This window comes from Trichosurus vulpecula, chromosome 3 (assembly GCF_011100635.1).
Source record: "Trichosurus vulpecula isolate mTriVul1 chromosome 3, mTriVul1.pri, whole genome shotgun sequence".
NCBI lineage: Eukaryota > Metazoa > Chordata > Mammalia > Diprotodontia > Phalangeridae > Trichosurus > Trichosurus vulpecula.
The window spans coordinates 25,953,445-25,974,234 of record NC_050575.1 but is presented as its reverse complement, the minus strand read 5'-3'; the positions used below and the strand labels follow the sequence as shown (position 1 = coordinate 25,974,234).

General features: G+C 37.2%; 1 protein-coding gene and 1 pseudogene across 1 annotated transcript in view; one reads left to right on the top strand and one right to left on the bottom strand.

The window, feature by feature from the left end:
* FSTL4 (follistatin like 4) overlaps positions 1 to 20,790 on the top strand; it is an 856,236-nt gene that overhangs the window by 317,580 nt on the left and 517,866 nt on the right. The window lies entirely within an intron of this gene.
* LOC118845141 lies at positions 2,403 to 2,502 on the bottom strand (annotated as a pseudogene).

Sequence of the window (20,790 nt, the reverse complement as noted above, 5' to 3'; positions counted from 1 at the left end):
TATTCTCTGTAAAAGATGAAGTTGATATTAATTGTTTTGGATGATACTTATGAGCTATCAATTATTTACACTGATATTGGGATAACAATATCTTAGTAAATTAATGACATAGAAAGGATTCTAAGTATAATTGATGATTTCTGTAAGGGGGATAATACTGAAATTTGGTTTTTCATCTATTGGGATTAAAAGGCAATCTGATCTCTTGACATGATAACTAGAATCCTGAGTGTGAGATATAGAAAGCCATGCTCCATGTTCCCAATCTGCTAGTGCTTATATGACTTGGTAGAACAGGCCTAGAGTGTTAATTATTATCTATGTATCCCCCTTAAGTAATCACTGTATTTTTCTACTCTTCCTTCTCAGGGTATTTTATAAAATAGAGAGTTCATGTTTTATGGGAAGGAATGTTCTGTTGTTATATTTATCAACTGGTTATTTCCTATTGTTTCTTTGGGTGCACTTAGAAGAGTGAAAAGTTGTAAGGGGTTGGTGCCGACCCCAGGGCTGTTAGGACCCTAGTACTTGGCCTGTTTCCTGAGTAAAACCAGGCAGGCTTAGAGGGAGTTGGAATGGCAGGTTCCCGGAGGGATGGCCTCTGCCCTTAACAGCCCCTGTAGTCGTCCTACACATGCAGGCAGAGTCTGTCCACAAGGGACTCACAAGCCCAGAAGGAGGGACCCAGCTGGCCATTACCTAATGCTCTTGAACCAGTGCCTAACACCATGCCTGACACAATGCTTTGTTGCTTTACTTACTGGAACATCTTTGATACTTTATGGGGGCATCCTGCCTCGTTTCTCACGTAGCTCATATGGCTCTGATACCATCTTGCAACATGCCCGAGCATTCCCATGCCTCCAAAGATACTGTAGGGCAACATCCCCCCTTGTTCCCATACCCCTACAGAGAACATCTTGCAACAGTAGACACCATAGTGTACTATACATTGCAACAATCCAGATCCTTCCCATGCCTATATCGATACCCATACCGGATCAAGGTGCAACAATATAACCGTACTGCAACATTTCTATCCTGTCCCTCTGCAACATTTCTGTTCCTTCCCATCCCCCTACCCATTGGACACCTGCTTCTGCTCATGTAGTGCAAACCCTATAAAACTGGATGATATCTCCCAATAAATCGGAGTTCCTTCCATTCTGACTCCCGCCTTATCCATTGCATCCTGAGATTGGGGTCCTTGCTGGTCAAGGACCCCCAACAAAAGGTTAAGCAGGAGGCATTTTGCTATGATGAGGAAAGCACTTTGTAAGTGGCTTATTTAGGATTTACTCAAGGTATTCCAAATCCAGTTTTATTTCTATTATAACAGGTATTATTTTAATATATTTTTATTTTGTTAAGTATTTTCCAATTACATTTAGAATTTTTTTAGCATTTCCCTGAAAAAAACTTAAGTTCCAAATTCTCTCTGTCCCTCAGACCCCTCCCACACCCATTGGTTAAGCAAGTAGTATGATATCAATTACACGTGTAAAGTTATGCAAAACATTTTCATACTATCCATGGTGCCAAAGAAAACACACAAAAAAGAAGAAAAGTAAAGTGCAAAATATAAGCTTTGATCTTCACTCAGAGGTAATCAATTCCCTCTCTGAACATGGACAGCATTTTTCATCGTGGATCTTTTTGAATTATCTTGGATAATTCTTCAAAATAGCTGAGTCTCTTTCACAGTTGATCATCCTTACAATACTATTTATGTTGTTCTCTTCGTTCTACTTACTTCACTTTGCATCAGTTCATATAAGACTTCCCAGGTTTTTCTGAAAAATGTCCAGTTCAAAAATTCTTAATAGCATAGTAGTATTCCATTACATTCATATACCACAACTTGTTCAGCCATTCTCCAATTGATGGGCATCCCCTCAATTTCTAATTCTTTTCCACCACAAAAAGAACCATTATAAATATTTTGGTATGCATGGGTCTTTTTCCCTTTTTTGCTTCTCTTTGGAGTACAAACCTAATAGTAATATTCCTATCAAAAGGTGTGCATGGTTTTGTATCTTTCTGACCATTGTTCCAATGTGTTTTCCAGAATTGTTGGACTAGTTCAGGGCTCCACCAACAATGCATTTGTCTCCATCTCCCCTCTGGGTTTAATTTTTCCTTTTCTGTCATGTTAGCTGCTCTGTTAGGTATGAACAGGTACTTCAGAATTGTTTCAACTTTATTGCTCTAATCAGCAGATTTAGAATGTTTTCATGTGATTATAGATAGCTTTCATTTCTTCTTTTGAAAACTGCTCGTTCATATCTTTTAACCATGTATCAATTGGAAAATGGCTTTTATTTTAATAAATTTGGTTCAGTTCCCTATACATTTGACATGAGGCCTTTATCAGAGAAACTTATTTTTCAATTTCTTCCAAGTTTAATATGGAATGCTTCATAAATTTTCATGTCATCCTTACACGGGCCCCATGCTAATCTTTGTATTTTTCTAATTTTAGTATATGTGCTGCCAAAGCAAACCCTGTCATGTACTTTTTTAAGGTTTTTTTTTTTTTTGCAGGGGGGAAGGCAGGGCAATTGGGGTTAAGTGACTTTCCCAAGGTCACACAGCTAGTGTGTCAAGTGTCTGAGGCCAGATTTGAGCTCAGGTCCTCCTGACTCAAGGTCCAGTGCTTTATTCATGTATTATTAAGGTTAGAATTGTCTAATCAGTGCACAGGGTTTGTTACTTTATCTTGAAACTTGAGGCAATATCAATTATGATCACAAAGGATGTTCTAAGCATATATAATCACGACAGCAATAAAATCAATAGCTCATAATTACTTTGATGTTTGCAAAACCCTTCTCCCACTTCCACTACAACTAATTTACAACTTATTGAAACCATGTGAGGTAGCAATGGTTAATACCCCCTTTGAACACATGAGGAACCTGAGTCGTAAACAACTTAAGTGACTTTCTCAAAATCACGCAGCCAGTAAGCGTATATAGGAAGATTCAAATCGAGGTCTTCCTGCTTTCAAATATTCCATGCTATTGATTATGTTAGGGCCCAAAGTTTCTTGTTGAGGAGGTGCACCTGGCATCAATAATAACCTGACATTGTTAATGTGATTACACTTGAATGGATACAATTGTATCTAGGTGATTTCTTGGTAACATAGTGGATGCAGAACAACCAATTTTTTCTGGAGTTATCTGAAATTACTTCTTAAGGTTTGAAAACGAAATGTAGTAGGATCTGGGCACTGTGAGTAAAGGGGCTATTTCAGGAGAGCACAAATGGCCTACTTTATCTCCATTACATTTTGGGAGAATTACTGTTTTCACCACCATAATATTTCTGGTAAAAGTAAATTTGGGGAAAAATGAGTATTGTCTCAGAATTGAGAGAAATAAAAACTCCTTCTACCACAAGGCGACTGTTACAAAATCATTTCCAGATCCCTCCCCTCAACATTTTCTATATATTAGATTATGGCAGCATATTACCAACTTGAGTTTTAGGGCAATATTTTCCAAATTCTATTTCATGCTCATTTACCTCTCACACATAATAAGACTTTGTGGAAGGAAGCTTTGCGTGTTTTCAGTTGACAGACTGTACCTATTTTCGGTAATGAAATTAAGGATCTAGACCATGTTTATAGGCTTTTAAATCTGAAATCTGCGTGAAACCGAGATTTACATTTTTATTTATATTTATATTTTTGAGGAGTTCAAACCCATGGACTTGTGAGAATGTAATTTTCTTTATGGTATTTTGCACTGGTAGAAAAACCATTGGATATAAAAGTAAAGAACGAGTATTTGAGTACTGCCTTTGTTGCTTACAACTCACGTGAGTGATCTATTACTCAGAAAACTCCAGTCTTCTGTTCTCTCTAGGAAAAAAAAATATAAATTTCTAAAACTGGCTTTTAAATCTATGTTCCTGGCACCAACTAGTCTTTACAGACTCAGTTCTTCTTTGTTCTCCTTCACAATCCCTATGCTCTAACCAGTCTGCCCATCTCTCTGTTCCATTCCCTTATTTATAGTGCCTTGGGTGCTATTAGAACAATTTGTAGAATTTTGGGCTGGGAGTCAGGAAGATCTCAGTTCAAATCTTCTGATATACAGGAACTACCTATGTTACCCCAGTGTAACAACAACGCTGCTTGCAGCTACTGTGGCTGTGTAAGGCCAATAACACCAGCAGAAGGGAGAGTTGCCCTTTCAGGTCCTTTGATCTGCTTTTCTAAGGAAAGCAACTTTAAAGGGTTAACAATCTTATTTTAATTAAACATACACATACCATTCACTTAGTTGGGGGGGGGGAAGCAAATACAAACAGAAATTACAAACAGATACAATATAAACAGATCAACATTTCTCTCTAACCAAATCACAGTACATAGTTAGTAGAGAAGCACCAACATCTGGGTTTTCAAAGCCAGGAGGCTCCTTACCGGCTTACCCAGAGTCTTGTCTTTCAATGAGCGTGCCCCCACAGGCAAAACACCAACCCCAGATCTTATATCCAAGTCTCAGGATCAAAGGGCATCACAATCATGCAACTCAAACTCATGTGATCTAGGCCTCCAGATTCAACCAAAGATTCCTTAGGGCTAAGAAGCACTCCAAAAACAAAGACAATGAAAAGTTCACTTTCCTTGCCATTACATTTGAAAGGCAAAACTCATCAAAGGTACTTGATTAGCTACCGAAAGAGAAAGCAAAAAAAGTCCCACCCTAATTACCATAACACCCAGAAAAGTCACTTAACCCCCCCCCCCCTTTGCCTTAGTTTCCTCATTTGGTAAGTGGTGATAGTAATTGCAGTCTCTTTTCAGAGTTGCCCAGTAGTAAAAGTTCTTTGTTAAAATTTGTAGAAAAGAGTTATCTGTCCAGTAATTTAAAGTGCTACGTAAATTATATTATCTATGGTTATATGTAGGTGTGTATATTTGTCTGTGTGTAGTTACCTCTGATGTATGTTCCTTAAAAACAAGAATAGTTTCTTTGTATTCTCAATCCTAAACATAGAGCTATATAGGTTTGTAATAAATGTTTGTTGATGACCATCGTAATTGTATTCTGTGGCCCTCAATTTCCTTGCTTGGAAACTAACTGAGAGATTTAATCTCAGTCTTCTCTTTTCCACTCCAGATCTATACCTATGTTCCTATATATTTTACTTGTGTTTGAGATGATGATAACAGAAAGCAGAATGTATTTATGTAAGAATAATCAGTCATAAAGATGTGCTCCCAAGTGGAGAGAATTACAGTGAAATCTCATTTACTCACTGATGAGAGTAACCAGAGACATGTTCATGATTGTATTCATAACATCTACACAGCAGTCCTTCAGAAATCATTCTGACCATTAAGGAAACAATTGAAAAACGAACAAGGAACAATGACAGTTATCTAGAGTCATTGTAGGGGAACAGTCTTTGCTGTTTGCAGATGGAAGGTGTAGAACTGTTGATCTGTTGTTTTGCTTCTGCCGGCTGTGTTTAGCTTTATAAACTAATATCTTGTGTTCTAGTTTTCACCTTCCAGAAAATTATCAGAACTCTACTCCCAGAAATCAATCAGTTAGACTCTCAGGACAGCAGAATTTCCCCTCAACTTGATGCAAAAAAGTGAATTGTGAATACAGAAGAGCTTTTCAAACAGGCAGAGTCTGTGATGCAGGATCCTGGCAGCTCAAGGGGCATGTTGGAAATTCAGTATGAGAATGAAGTTGGTACAAGTCTTGGGCCTACACTGGAATTTTACACACTTGTATCTCAGGAAGTAAAAAAGTCTAGAGAGCTGACTCAGGCCTCTGGAGAGGCAAAGAAGTAACAAAAAGAAGCCAGAAAGGGACTAAGTTATATTCAAAACCTCCAAGGCCCATTTGCACTTCTCTTTGGCTAAACAGCTAAAAAAGCACATATCGCCAAAGTTAAAATTAAGTTTCGCTTTTTAGGAAAATTAATGGCCAAAGTTATCATGAATTTCAGATTGGTGGACCCTCCCTTGGCTTGCATTTTTATAAATGGATGTTTCGACAAGAAACTTCACTTACATCACATGATTTGTTTGATATTGACCCAGCATGTCATTTAGAAGATATTGTCAGACAAAAGGAAAGACTTGAACAAGATAAATCACAGACCAAAGAGCATCTACAGTATGTGTTGGAGACCTTAAATATGAATGGCTGCTCAGTGGAAGACCTAGTACTGGATTTCACACTACCAAGGCTTCCCAACATAGAACTAAAGAAAGGGGGAAAGGCTATACCTGACACCATTCACAATTTACAAAAGTATCTATGACTAGTGATATTCTGGGTGCCAAATGAAGGTGTTGCTCAGTAGTTTGATTCATTAGAGATGGATTTGAACCATTCTACCAACTCAGCATCTTCAGTACTTCTATCCTGAGGAACTGGATCAGCTTCTGTAAGGCAGTAAAACAGACTTGGGATGCAAAGACACTGATGGAATGCTGCAGGCGGAATCATGGCTATACACATGACAGTTGAGCTGGGAAGTAACTGTTTGAAATTCTCTGTGGTTTTGATAATGAGCAACAGAGATTATTTCTTCAGTTTGTGCCTGGTAGCCCAACATTGCCCATAGGAGGCTTCCAAATTTGAATCCTCCTTTGACAATTGTCCGCAGGACCTTTTATTCAACAGAAAATCCATTCGATTTCCTGCCCTCAGTAATGACTTTTGTGAACTATCTCAAGTTGCCTGACTATTCAAGTATTGAGATAACACATGAAAAATATTGATGGCTGCCAAGAGAGGCAGCAGTCATTCCATCTTTCCTATTCATGAAGAAAAATGCAATGTCTGCCTGTTACAGGAAAAAAGAAAAAAATCATGATTTCTTTTCTAAATGTATCACCTAAGTCAAAGAAACATTTTACTCCTTCTTTTAGAAAAATGGCTTGCAGATAATAAAAGAGACACTTGGTTGATATTTCAGAATGTCTCCATGGACCCTAAAAAGTTGTTGTAACATGGTTTCTTTAGCAAGTTGTTTAAATTATCACTTATTTGATGAGTAAAGTTTTTAAACTTGCTTTGCTCTGTGAAATTTAGAAAGGGATGTTTTTGCAGGCTGGAACAATAAATTGCTGTGCAGTTTAATACCAGGATGTGTGTATCCCTCTAGCTACCTCTGCAGTTTTATTTCCTCCAAAGACAATTTTTGTACGTAAGTATGGAAATTAAAACTCATATGTATTTGACATATAGTTTAGTAAACTAGCTTTCTGTTCCTTCGCTTGCCTCTGATTTTCCTCCCTTCCTCCATTCTGCCCGATGTGCAATTCACATGTTTCTTTTTTGTGCACACACTCACAACAATTGTTACATTTTCATTGGCATGGGCGTATACCATTCCATGTTTTTTTCTCAAATTAAGATATAATTTAAATTTTGCTAAATTAAAATACATTGTCAATATAACTCAGCCTTTGTTCCAGGGAAGATTGTTTCATATAGTTTAGTTTTAATGTAGTTGTAGGCCCTATTGGTACTACAGCTTTTGTCACGTGACACACTAGCACTGTTGACATAGTTATTTCAGGCAACAAAAGCCTCCAAAATAGAGGTGAGGAAGAAATCGTTTCTTTGCGTATGTGTAGTTGAAAAATTGAACAATTTGGGCTGGCCGTTACTTATTATTATATGGCCAGAGCATTTTGAAGTGAAGTAAAGTTTTAAAAGTAAATTAGCAGTTTTCATTCCCTGCTTTATGAAAATGTTTTTTACCCTTGTTCTTCAGTTCTTGCTTTTCTTTCATGGTTTTGCTTTCATTCCTTTCTCTTAACCCTTATTTCCTTCCCCCTGCGCCCCCCCCCAAGTGCTGGAACAAACCGTTCAGCCTTTGCCTTGAACATAGATAAAATGCCTGTAAGCAATGCTCTGTCCAACTGTTTTATATGCTGATTTCTCAAATCTGCAATAATTTACTTCTTCAGGTTAACGTTTTTACCTGAATATAAATAAAGTTTGCTTCAAAAAAAATCTATGGAACATTCCCTTTCAAAAGTTTTTCTTTCAGCTTCAGAGAAAGAATGTGCATAGACTGTATACCATCATGAAATTTTTTGATGATTGGAGTGTTTGTTTTTGATTTGAAAAACATAAATTTTGGCTGTGACTTTTTTGTGCATTTTCTTTTAGCAAGAAATGGCTGAGGACTTTAGTAAATCTTCTTACTTTTCATTTATGATTTTTGAAATAAGCTACCCTACGGTACTGTGTGCTTTTGGGTTTTTTATCACTTTCTAGTAGTCTGATTTTTTTTGTAAATAAATAGTATTTTATTTTTTTCCAACATGTAAAGATAGGTTTCTACATTCATTTTTATAAGATTTTTTTTATTTTTTTACTTTTATTTTTATTTTTTTTAATTTATTTATTTATTTTTAGTTTACCACACACGGGTCTACATAGTTTTGAGTTCCAGATTTTCTCCCCTCCCTCCTCCCTTCCTCCCCAAGACGGCATGGAGTCTCATATAACTATCATGTATAATTTCGCATTGAATTAATTTATACACTAGTCAAGTTGTAGAGAAGAATTATGACCAATGGAATGAATAATGAGAAAGAAGAAACAGAACCAAAAAAAAAAAAACAACCCAAAAACAAAAACAAAAGAGAAGCAAAAAAGGCGAGCATGTAGTGCACCTTGATCTGTATTCAAACTTCACAGTTCTTTCTCTGGATGAAGATAGTATTCTCCATCGTGAGTCCCCTGGAGTTCTCCTTGCACCTTAGGTTGCTGAGAAGAGCGCAGTATGTCAGGGTTGGTCCTCACGGAATCCATATATCTGTGGCTGTGCACAACGTTCTCCTGGCTCTGCTCTGCTCACTCAGCATTATGTCGTGTAGGTTTTTCCAGGTTGTTATGAAGTCTGCATCATCCCCGTTTCTTATGGCACAATAGTATTCCATCACCTTCATATACCACAGCTTGTTCAGCCATTCCCCAATTGATGGGCATCCCTTTGATTTCCAATTTTTGGCTACCACAAAAAGAGCTGCTATAAATATCCTTGTACATATGGGTCCTTTTCCCACTTCTGTGATTTTTTTGGGATACAACCCTAGAAGTGGTATTGCTGGGTCAAAGGGTATGAACATATCTATAGCCCTTTGGGCATAGTTCCAAACTGCTCTCCAAAATGGCTGGATCAGCTCACAACTCCACCAGCAATGCAACAATGTTCCAATTTCCCCACATCCTTTCCAGCATTTATCATTTTCCTGTTTTGTTATTTTAGCCAATCTGACAGGAGAGATGTGGTATCTAAGAGTTGTTTTGATTTGCGTTTCTCTAATCAGTAGTGATCCAGAGCATTTTTTCATATGCCTGTAGATAGCTTTAATTTCTTCCTCTGAAAACTGCCTGTTCATATCCTTTGACCATTTTTCAATTGGGGAATGGCTTGTATTCCTATATATTTGGCTCAGTTCCCTGTATATTTTAGAAATGAGGCCTTTATCAGAGATACTAGTTGCAAAGATTTTCTCCCAATTTTCTGCTTCCCTCCTAATTCTTGTTGCATTGGCTTTTTTTGTACAAAAACATTTCAATTTGACATAATCAAAATTATCCATTTTGCATTTTGTAATGCTTTCTATCTCTTGTTGGGTCATGAATTCTTTACTTTTCCATAAATCTGAGAAGTAAACTATTCCTTGCTTTCCCAAATTACTTATAGTATCAGCTTTTACTCCTAAGTCATGAACCCATTTTGACTTTATTTTGGTATATGGTGTAAGATATTGGTCTATGCCCAGTTTTTGCCCTACCATTTTCCAATTTTCCCAACAGTTTTTGTGAAATAGTGAATTATTAGCCCAGAAGCTGGCCTCTTTGGGTTTATCAAAGAGTAGATTTCTAAACTTGTTGATTTCTCCTACTTGTGTACCTATCCTATTCCACTGATCCACACCCCTATTTCTTAACCAGTACCAGGCAGTTTTGATGACTACTGCTGTGTAGTACAGTTTAATATCTGGTATGGCTAAGCCACCTTCTCTAGCATGTTTTTTCATTAATACCCTAGATACTCTAGACCTCTTGTTTTTCCAAATGAATTTTGTTATTATTTTGTCCAGCTCAGTAAAATAATTTTTTGGTAGTTCGATTGGTATGACACTGAATAGATAGAGTACTTTAGGTAAAATTGTCATTTTTATTATATTAGCTCGGCCTAACCATGAGCAACTGATATTTTTCCATTTATTTAGATCTGATTTTATTCACGTGAAAAGTGTTTCATAGTTATGTTCATATAGGCCCTGGGTTTGTCTTGGCAAATAGACTCCCAAATATTTTATAGTGCCTTCAGTAACTTTGTATGGAATTTCTCTTTCTATCTCTTGCTGTTGGGCTTTGTCAGTAATGTATAGGAATGCTGAGGATTTATGTGGGTTTATTTTATATCCTGCAACTTTGCTAAAGTTGTTTATTATTTCAAGTAGTTTTTTACTTGATTCTCTAGGATTCTCTAGATAAATCATCATATCATCTGCAAAAAGTGATAATTTAGTTTCTTCTTTTCCTATTCTAATTCCTTCAATTTCTTTTTCTTCTCTTATTGCTGCAGCTAATGTTTCTAGTACCAAATTGAATAGTAGGGGTGATAATGGACATCCTTGTTTCACCCCTGATCTTATTGGGAATGCATCTAGTTTATCCCCATTAAAAATAATGCTTGCCGATGGTTTTAGGTAGATGCTATTTAAAATTTTGAGGAAGGTTCCACTTATTCCTATGCTTTCTAGTGTTTTTAATAGGAATGGGTGTTGTACTTTGTCAAAGGCTTTTTCTGCGTCTATTGAGATGATCATATGGTTTCTGCTAGTTTTGTTGTTGATATGGTCAATTATGCTAATAATTTTCCTAATATTGAACCAGCCTTGCATTCCTGGAATAAATCCTACCTGGTCATAGTGTATTATTCTCGTGATGAGTTGCTGCAATCTTTTTGTTAATATTTTATTTAAAATTTTTGCATCAATATTCATTAGAGAAATTGGTCTATAATTTTCTTTCTCTGTTTTAACTCTCCCTGGTTTGGGTATTAGTACCATATCTGCATCATAAAAAGAATTTGGTAGGACTCCTTCTTTACCTATTTTCCCAAATAGTCTACAAAGTATTGGAATTAGTTGTTCTTTAAATGTTTGATAGAATTCACATGTAAAACCATCTGGCCCTGGAGATTTTTTCCTAGGGAGTTCATTGATGGCGTGCTCAGTTTCTTCTTCTGATATGGGGTTATTAAGAAATTTCACTTCCTTTTTTTGTCATACTAGCCAATCTGATTGTGTGATGTAGTACCTCAGAGTTGTTTTAATTTGCATTTCTCTAATCAAAGCAATTTAGTGCATTTCTTCATATGCCAATATATAGTTTTGATTTCTTCATCTGAAAAATGCCTGTTCACATCTTTTGACCATTTATCAATTGGGGAATGGCTTGTGTTCTTCTAAATTTGAATCAGTTCTCTATATATTTGGGAAATCAGGCCTTAATCAGGGTCATTTGCTATAAAGATTGTTTCCCAGCTATTTGCTTTCATTCTAATATTGGTTGCATTTGTTTTGTTTTTACAAATCTTTTCAATTTAATGTGATCAAAATTATCTCTTCTACATTTCACAGTGCTTTCTATCTCTTGTTTGGTCATGAATTCTTCCTGTCCCCATAGATCTGGCAGGTAGAGTATTCCTTGCTCTTCTTATTTCTTTGCTTCATTGTCTATGGTGCCTTTTAACAAGAGGTAGTTTCCTTCCTTATCTCTTTTAATTAGGTCTATTTTTGTTTTTGCTTTTTCTTTTTGCTTTTACTTTGTCTAAATCAATATTTCTACCCCTCAATTATTTTCACTTTAAATGAAACATGCTCCAGCCCCTTACATTTACTCTGTGTTTGTCTCTCTGCTTCAGGTATGTTTCTTGTATGCAATATATTTTAAGATTCTGGTTTTTGATCCACTCTGCTATCAGCTTCCATTTTATAGGAGAGTTTATTCCATTCACATTCACAGTTATGATTACTCCTTATGTATTTCCCTCCATTTTATTCTTGTTCCTGTTTGTCCACTCTCTCCTTTCACCCTTTCCCACCTCACTAGTGTTTTGCTTCTATCTACAACCTTTCCTGATCTGCCCTCCCTTCTCTCAGTCTCCCTGCCCTTTACTTAATCTCTTCCCCTCCCACTTCCCTTTCAGGTAAGATATTTCTATATTCAACTGATTGTGTGTATTATTCATTCTTTGAGCCACCACTGATGAAAGCAGGGTTCAAGCAATGCCCCTGACCGGCCCCCCCCATTTCCTCCCATTTTCCCCTCCACTATAATAGATTTTTCTCACCTATTCATGTGCAATAATTTACCCCATTCTACCTCTCCCTTCCTTCTTCACCCATTGTACTCCTCTTTCTCATCCCTTAATATTTTTGTCATTCCCTTAAATTCAACTTATTTTCTATGTATAGTCTATCTGTACAGTTAATGATTCAGTTTTTAAGAGTTATGAGTATCATCTTCCTGTGTAGGATCTAAGCAGTTTAGCTCTGTTGAATCCCTTATGTTTTCTTTTCACTTTTTACCTGTTTTTGCTTCTCCTGGGTCTTGATATTGGAGGTCAAATTTTTGGTTTAGTTCTGGTACTCTCCTTATGAAGGCTTGAAATCCTTTTATCTCATTGAATGACCATTTTCCCCTTGATGTACTGTGCTTCATTTGCTGGGGAAGTGATTCTTAGGTATAGTCCTAGCTCTTTTGCCTTGCAGAATATCATACTTCATGACCTCTGATCCTTTAATGTTGCAGCTGCCAAGTCCTTTGTGATCCTGACTATGACTCCCTGATATTTGAATTGTTCTTGCTAGCTATTTTTCATTTACCTGATAGTTCTGAAATTTGGCTACAATTTTCCTTGGGGTTTTTATGTAGCAATCTCTTTCCTGAGATTATCGGTGGATTCTTCCAAAGCCTATTTTGTTCTCTGGGTTCAAGACATTAGGGAAGTTTTCCATGATAATTTCTTGAAAGATGCTATCCAGTTCCTCCTTTTGTTTGTGGCTTTCAGGCAGTCCAATGATAAATGTTGGAGAGGATGTGGGAAAATTGGGAGACTAATGTAATGTTGGTGGAGTTCAGAACTGATCCAACCATTCTGGAGAGCAATTTGGAACTATGCCCAAAGGGCAACCAAACTGTGTATACCCTTTGATCCAGAAATAACACTATTAGGTCTGTATCCCAACGAGATCATAAAAAAGGGAAAAGGACCTGCATATGCAAAATGCACACTATTTGTGGTGGCGAAATTTTGGAATTGGAGGGTTTGCCCATCAATTGGGAAATGGCTGAAAAAGCTGTGGCAAATGAATGTAATGGAACACTGTTGTGAAATGAGAAATGATGAAGAGGCTTATTTCAAGAAAACCTGGAAAGATTTGTATAAACTAATAAAATAAACTAATACAAAGTGAAATGAGCAGAACCAGGAAGACACCGTACACAGCATTAGCAACATCATGCGATGATCAGCTATGAATGACAACTCTTCTCAGCAACACAATGATCCAAGACAAATACAAAGGGCTCATGAAGGAAAATATGCGGATAAAGAACTAATAGATCCTGAATGCAGATTGAAGTATATTTCTTCACTTATTTTACTCTTTCTTGTATTTTTTTTCTTTTGCTCTGTTTCTTCTTACACAGCTGTGATGGATATGGAACTGTTTTGCAAAGTAGTTTATGTATACAAATTATATCAAACTGCCTACCATTTTCAGAAAAGAAGAGAGGAAAGAGTGAGGCAGAAAAAAAAATGGAACTCAAAAACTTATAAAAAGTGAATGATAAAAATTTTTTGACATATAGTTGTGGGAAAAATAAAATGCTATTTAAAGCAAAAAAAAAAAGAAATTTCACTTCCTTCTCTGTTAGCCTGGGCAGTATATGTTTTTGTAGATATTCATCCATATCTCTAAGGTTGTCAAATTTATGGGCATACAGTTGGGCAAAATAATTCCTAATTATTGTTTTGATTTCCTCTTCATTAGAGGTGACCTCACCCTTTTCATTTTTGATACTGGTAATTTGATTTTCTTCTTTCTTTTTTTTAATCAAATTGACCAGAGGTTTATCAATTTTATTGGTTTTTTCATAAAACCAGCTTTGTTTTATTTATTAATTCAATAGTTTTCTTGGTTTCAATTTTATTAATCTCTCCTTTGATTTTCATTATTTCTAATTTGGTATTTAATTGGGGATTTTCTATTTGCTCTTTTTCTAGCTTTTTCAGCTGTATGCCCAGATCATTGATCTCCTTTTCCCCTATTTTATTCATGTAGGCGTTTAGGGATATAAAACTTCCCCTAAGAACTGCTTTTGCTGCATCCCATAAGTTTTGGTATGTTGTTTCATTATTGTCATTCTCTTGAATGAAGTTATTAATTGTTTCTCTGATTTGTTCTTTGGCCCACTCATTCTTTAGAATTAAATTATTTAGTTTCCAATTAGTTTTTAGCTTATTTTTCCATGGCTCTTTATTAAAAAGGATTCTTATTGCATCATGATCTGAAAAGGATGCTTCAACTACTTCTGCTTTTCTGCACTGGATTGTGAGGTTTTTATGCCCTAGTACATGGTCAGTTTTTGAGTATGTGCCATGTACTTTTGAGAAGAAAGTATATTCCTTTTTATCCCCATTCAGTTTTCTCCAGAGGTCTATCATATGTGCCTTTTCTAAAATTCTGTTTACCTCCTTAACTTTTTTCTTATTTATTTTGAGGTTAGATTTATTAAGTTCAGAAAGGGGGAGGTTGAGGTCTCCCAATATTATAGTTTTGCTGTCTATTTCTTCCTGTAACTCTCTTAACCTCTCCTCTAAGAATTTGTATGCCTTACCACTTGGTGCATAAATGTTAAGCAATGATATTGCTTCATTGTTTATGGTGCCTTTTAGCAGGATATAATGTCCTTCCTTATCTCTTTTAATTAAATGTATCTTTACATTTGCTTTGTCTGAGATTAGGATTGCTACACCTGCTTTTTTTACTTTAGCTGAGGCACAATATATTTTACTCCAGCCTTTTACCTTTACCCTATGTGTATCCCCCCGTTTCAAATGCGTTTCTTGTAAACAGCATATTGTAGGATTATGGTTTTTAATCCATTCTGCTATCTGCTTCTGTTTTATGAGAATGTTCGTCCCCTGCACGTTCAGGGTTATGATTTCTATCTGTGTCTTTTTCTCCATCTTAATTCCCCCTGTTTATGCTTTTATTTCTCCCTTTCCCCTTCTCCTCCTCAACAAAATTTTGCTTTTGACCGCCGCTTTCTTCAGTTAACCCTCCCTCTTTATTCCCCTCCCTTATCTTACCATTACCCACTTGCTACTTCTCCTCTCCCTTCTGACCACCCCCCTCCCTTTTTCTCCCCTTACCCTCCCACTTCCCATAGGACAAGTTAGATTTCTAAACTTATCAGAGTATGTTATTCCCTTCTTGAACTAGATCAGATGACAGTAAAGCTCAAATACTGCTCTTCTCCCTCCCTTCTTTCCCTCTACTATAATATGTTTTTGTGCCACTTCATTTGGTGTAATTTACCCTTTTCTACTACCTCCTTACCGCTTCCCTCATAGCCCTCCCTTTATATCTCTTACTTATATTTTATATCTTTACATCAGTTAATTTATACAGGCATTCACAACCTATGTATATCTCTTTCAATTGTCATAATAGCTGTACCATTCTCAAGAATGACTTATATATGTGTATATATATAAACATACATAAGATGATATAACCCCACATAAAGATGTAAACAACCTGCCCTTATTGGTGAATAAGGTTTGTGGGGTTTTTCCCCTGGTTACCTTTTTATGTCTCTCTTGAGTTTTGTATTTGGAGATCAAATTTTCCATTGAGTTCTGGCCTTTTCATCAGGAAGGTCTGGAATTCCCTTATTTCATTGAATGTCCATGACCTTGCCTGGAAAAGTATGCTTAGTTTTGTTGGGTATTGATTATATTAGCTCGGCCTAACCATGAGCAACTGATATTTCTCCATTTATTTAGATCTGATTTTATTCGCGTGAAAAGTGTTTCATAGTTATGTTCATATAGGCCCTGGGTTTGTCTTGGCAAATAGACTCCCAAATATTTTATAGTGCCTTCAGTAACTTTGAATGGAATTTCTCTTTCTATCTCCAGATATATTCCAATTTCTCCTGTCTTTTAATGTGGAAGCTGAGAGATCCTGCATGATCCTGACTGTAGTTCCACAATATTTGAATTGCTTCTTTTTAGCTGCATGCAGTATTTTCTCCTTGAGTTTATAGCTCTGAAATTTGGCTATAATATTTCTTGGTGTTTTCAATTTGGGATCTCTTTCAGGGGGTGATCGGTGAATTCTTTCAATGACTATTTTGCCCTCTGGTTCTAGGACATCTGGGCAGTTGTCTTTGATAATTTCTTCGAAGATACTGTCAAGGCTCTTTTTTTCATCGTGGATTTCCGGTAGACCAATAACTCTTAAATTGTCTCTCCTGGATCTATTTTCCAGGTCAGTTGTTTTCCCAATCAGATATTTCACATTTTTTTCTATTTTTTCATTCTTTACGTTTTGTTTTATTACTTCTTGGTGCCTCATAGATTCATTAGCTTCCACTTGCTCAAGTCTAATTTTTAATGAGTTAGTGTTTACATTTTGCTTTTGAGTCTCTTTTTCCAATTGGTTGATTTTGCCTCTCAGGGTGTGCTTTTCTCTCTCTAGATTCTGAATCTCCGTAGCCATTTCGCCAATCTTATTCTTTAGGGACTTGATTTCATCAGTGGATTTTTCCCTTTTTTCCATTTTTTCCATATTTTCTTTTAGCTCCCTAATTTGGTTTTTAAAATCCTCCTTTAGCTCTTCCAGCAGTGCTTTTTGGGCTGGAGACCAGTTCATATTACCTTTTGAGGTGTCTGATGTATCTACAGTATTGTTACTTCCCTCTTCCATATTTGTATTTTGATCCTGCCTATCTCCATAAAAAGAATCTATTGTCCTCGGTTTTTTTGTGTTCTTCTTCATGTTGGTTTGCCTTTTGCTGGCTTTACAACGAATTTCTATCTGTGGGCCTCAGGGCTTTCTGTCCCAGCTTTCTTATTCTGGGGGTTGTGAGTCTAGAATTAGAACCTTCAGTTTCCTGAGGTGTGGGGGAGGGGTCTGGCTCCCTGGCGTCTCACTCCCTGTGGGTGCTCTCCAGCACTTGCTTTTCAGCAATGGTCTCAGCTGTTTGTTGTTTGAGCTGATGTCTGGCACTTCCCCTGGGGGAGCAAGGTTACGTCTGGACTCCTGGCGTTGACCCCTGCTGACTCTGCCCCTGTGGGACTAATGAACTTCTGCTATTTGACCACTGAAGCCCCACTACTTTCTGCTCAGTTCCAGCGTTCTTTTTTTTTTCCCGAGGGATTCTCTGGGTAGGGACGGGAGGGATTAGAGCTATTTACCTGGACATTAAGAACTCCTGGATGATCAAGAAGCCGCGTTTAATACGTTTGGGCTGCAAACTTCTGGAGACGGTGATTCATGGGTGGCCTTGCGCTGCCTCTTGTTGCTTCCACAGACTGCCATCCTGTGTTGGGAGGCCTGGGGATCTCCGCCGGTTTCGGGCGCCCAGCTTTCTCCCAGCCCATCTCCCACGTGGATTTCCCGGGCAGCCGCTTCCGCCTTGGTCTGGAGCCGCTCCGCACAGAGCACTCTCCGAGCCTACAGGTTCGTGCTTCCGGCCTTTCAGACTCTCCCGGTTCGTAAATTTGCCCCACGCAGACTGCTCGCGGTTTCTGACTCCATTTTTATAAGATTTTGAGTTCCAAATTTTTCCCCTTTCTCCTTCCCTTACCTCCTCCCCAAGATGGCAAACAAGCTGATATTGGTAATACACATATTGATCTTCATTCAGACTTGATAGTTTGTTCTCTGGATGTGAATAGCATTTTTCATCATGAGTCTTTTGGAATTGTTTTGGGTCTTGTATTGCGAGAACAGCTAAGTCTATCATAATTGATCATTGCATGATGTTGCTGTTACTAGGTACGGTGTTCTCCTGGTTCTGCTCACTTCACTCAGCATCAGTTCATGTAAGTCTTTCCCGGTTTTTCTGAAATCTGACTGCTCATCATTTCTTATAGGACACAGTAATATTCCATTACTTTTATGTACCACAACTTGTTTAGCCATTCTTCAACTGATGGACAGTCCTTCAATTTCCAATTCTTTGCCAACATAGAGCTGCTTTAAACATTTTTGTACAGGTAGGTCCTTTTCCCTTTTGCATGACCTCTTTGAGATACAGACGTAGTAGTGGGATTTCTTCATCAACTTTTTTTTTAAATATTTTTTTTATTTAATATATTTAGTTTTCAGCATTGATTTTCACAGGAGTTTGAATTACAAATTTTCTTCCCATTTCTACCCCCACCCACTCCAAGATGTTGTATATTCTGGTTGTCCTGTTTCCCCGTCAGCCCTCCCTTCTGTCACCCCACTCCCCTCCCATCCCCTTTCCCTTTCCTTTCTTGTAGGGCAAGATAAATTTCTATTCCCCATTGCCTGTGTATCTTATTTTCTACTTGCATGCAAAAACTTTTTTGTTTTTGTTTTTGAACATCTATTTTTGAAAACTTTGAATTCCAAATTCTCTCCCCTCTTCCCTTCCCACCCACCCTCCCTAAGAAGTCAAGCAATTCTACATGAGCAACATACGTATCAATATGTATAACCCTTCCACAATACTCATATGTTGTGAAAGACTAACTATATTTTGCTTCTTCCTAACTTATCCCCCTTTATTGAATTTTCTCCCTTGACCCTGTCCCTTTTCGAAAGTGTTTTTGATTACCTCCACCCCCATCTGCCCTCCATTCTATCATCCCCCCTTTTTTATCTTTTTCCTCCTTCTTTCCTGTGGGGTAAGATACTCAATTGAGTATGTATGGTATTCCCTCTTCAGGTCAAATCTGATGAGGGCAAGATTCACTCATTCCCCCTCACCTGCCTTCTCTTCTCTTCCTACAGAAGTGCTTTTTCTTGCCACTTTTATGTGAGATAATTTACCCCATTCTATTTCTCCCTGTCTCCCTCTCTCAATATATTCCTCTCTCATCCCTTATTCATCTTCAACTCACCCTGTGCCCTCTCTCTCTCTCTCTCTCTCTCTCTCTCTCTCTCTCTATATATATATATATATATATATATATATATATATATATATATATGTATATATATATATATATTTATATACACACACACACATACACATGCACACATACATACATACACACTCACATATACATATATATACACATACATACATGCATAATCCCTTCAGCTACCCTAATACTGAGGTCTCATGAATCATACACCTCATCTTTCCATGTAGGAATGTAAACAAAACAGTTCAACTTTAGTAAGTCCCTTGCAATTTCTTTTTCTTGTTCTTTTTCTTGATTACCTTTTCATGCTTCTCTTGATTCTTGTGTTTGAAAGTCAAATTTTCTATTCAGCTCTGGCCTTTTCACTGAGAAAGCTTGAAAGTCCTCTATTTTATTGAAAATCCATATTATGCCTTGGAGCATGATACTCAGTTTTGCTGGGTAGGTGATTCTTGGTTTTAATCCTAGCTCCATTGACCTCCAGAATATCATATTCCAAGCCCTTCGATCTCTTAATGTAGAAGCTGCTAGATCTTGGATTATTCTGATTATGTTTCCACAGTACTCAAATTGTTTCTTTCTTGCTGCTTGCAGCATTTTCTCTTTGACCTGGAAACTCTGGAATTTGGTGACAATATTGCTAGGAGATTTCTTTTTGGGATCTATTTCAGGAGGCGATCAGTGGATTCTTTCAATTTCTATTTTGCCCTGTGGCTCTAAAATATCAGGGCAGTTCTCCTTGATAATTTCTTGAAATATGATATCTAGGCTCTTTTTTTTGTTCATGGCTTTCAGGTAGTCCAATAATTTTTATATTGTCTCTCCTGGATCTATTTTCCAGGTCAGTGGTTTTTCTAATGAGATATTTCACATTGTCTTCCATTTTTTCATTCCTTTGGTTCTGTTTTATAATATCTTGATTTCTCATCAAGTCACTAGCTTCCACTTGCTCCAATCTAATTTTTAAGGTAGTATTTTCTTCAGTGGTCTTTTGGACTTCCTTTTCCATTTGTGTAATTCTGCCTTTCAAGGCATTCTTCTCCTCATTGGCTTTTGGGAGCTCTTTTGCCATTTGAGTTAGTCAATTTTTTAAGGTGTTGTTTTCTTCAGTATATTTTTCAGTATTTTTGGGGGTCTCCTTTAGCAAGTCATTGACTTGTTTTTCACAGTTTTCTCGCATCCTTCTCATTTCTCTTCCCAATTTTTCCTCTACTTCTCTAACTTGCTTTTCCAAATCCCTTTTGATCTCTTCCATGGCCTGAGACCAGTTCATATTTTTCTTGGAGGCTTTTGGTGTAGGCTCTTTTACTTTGTTGACTTCTTCTGGCTGTATGTTTTGGTCTTCTTTGTCACCAAAGAAGGATTCCAGAGTCTGAGACTGAATCTGGGTGCGTTTTGGCTGCCTGGCCATATTCCCAGCCAACTTACTTGTCTGTTGAGTTTTTCAGTGGGGTATGACTGCCTGTAGACTAAAGAGTTCTATTTTCCACGCTTGGTCGGATGTGCTGCCCCATCAGCACTCCTCCTTCCCCAAGAACCCCCAACCCGGACTGGACTTAGATCTTCAGC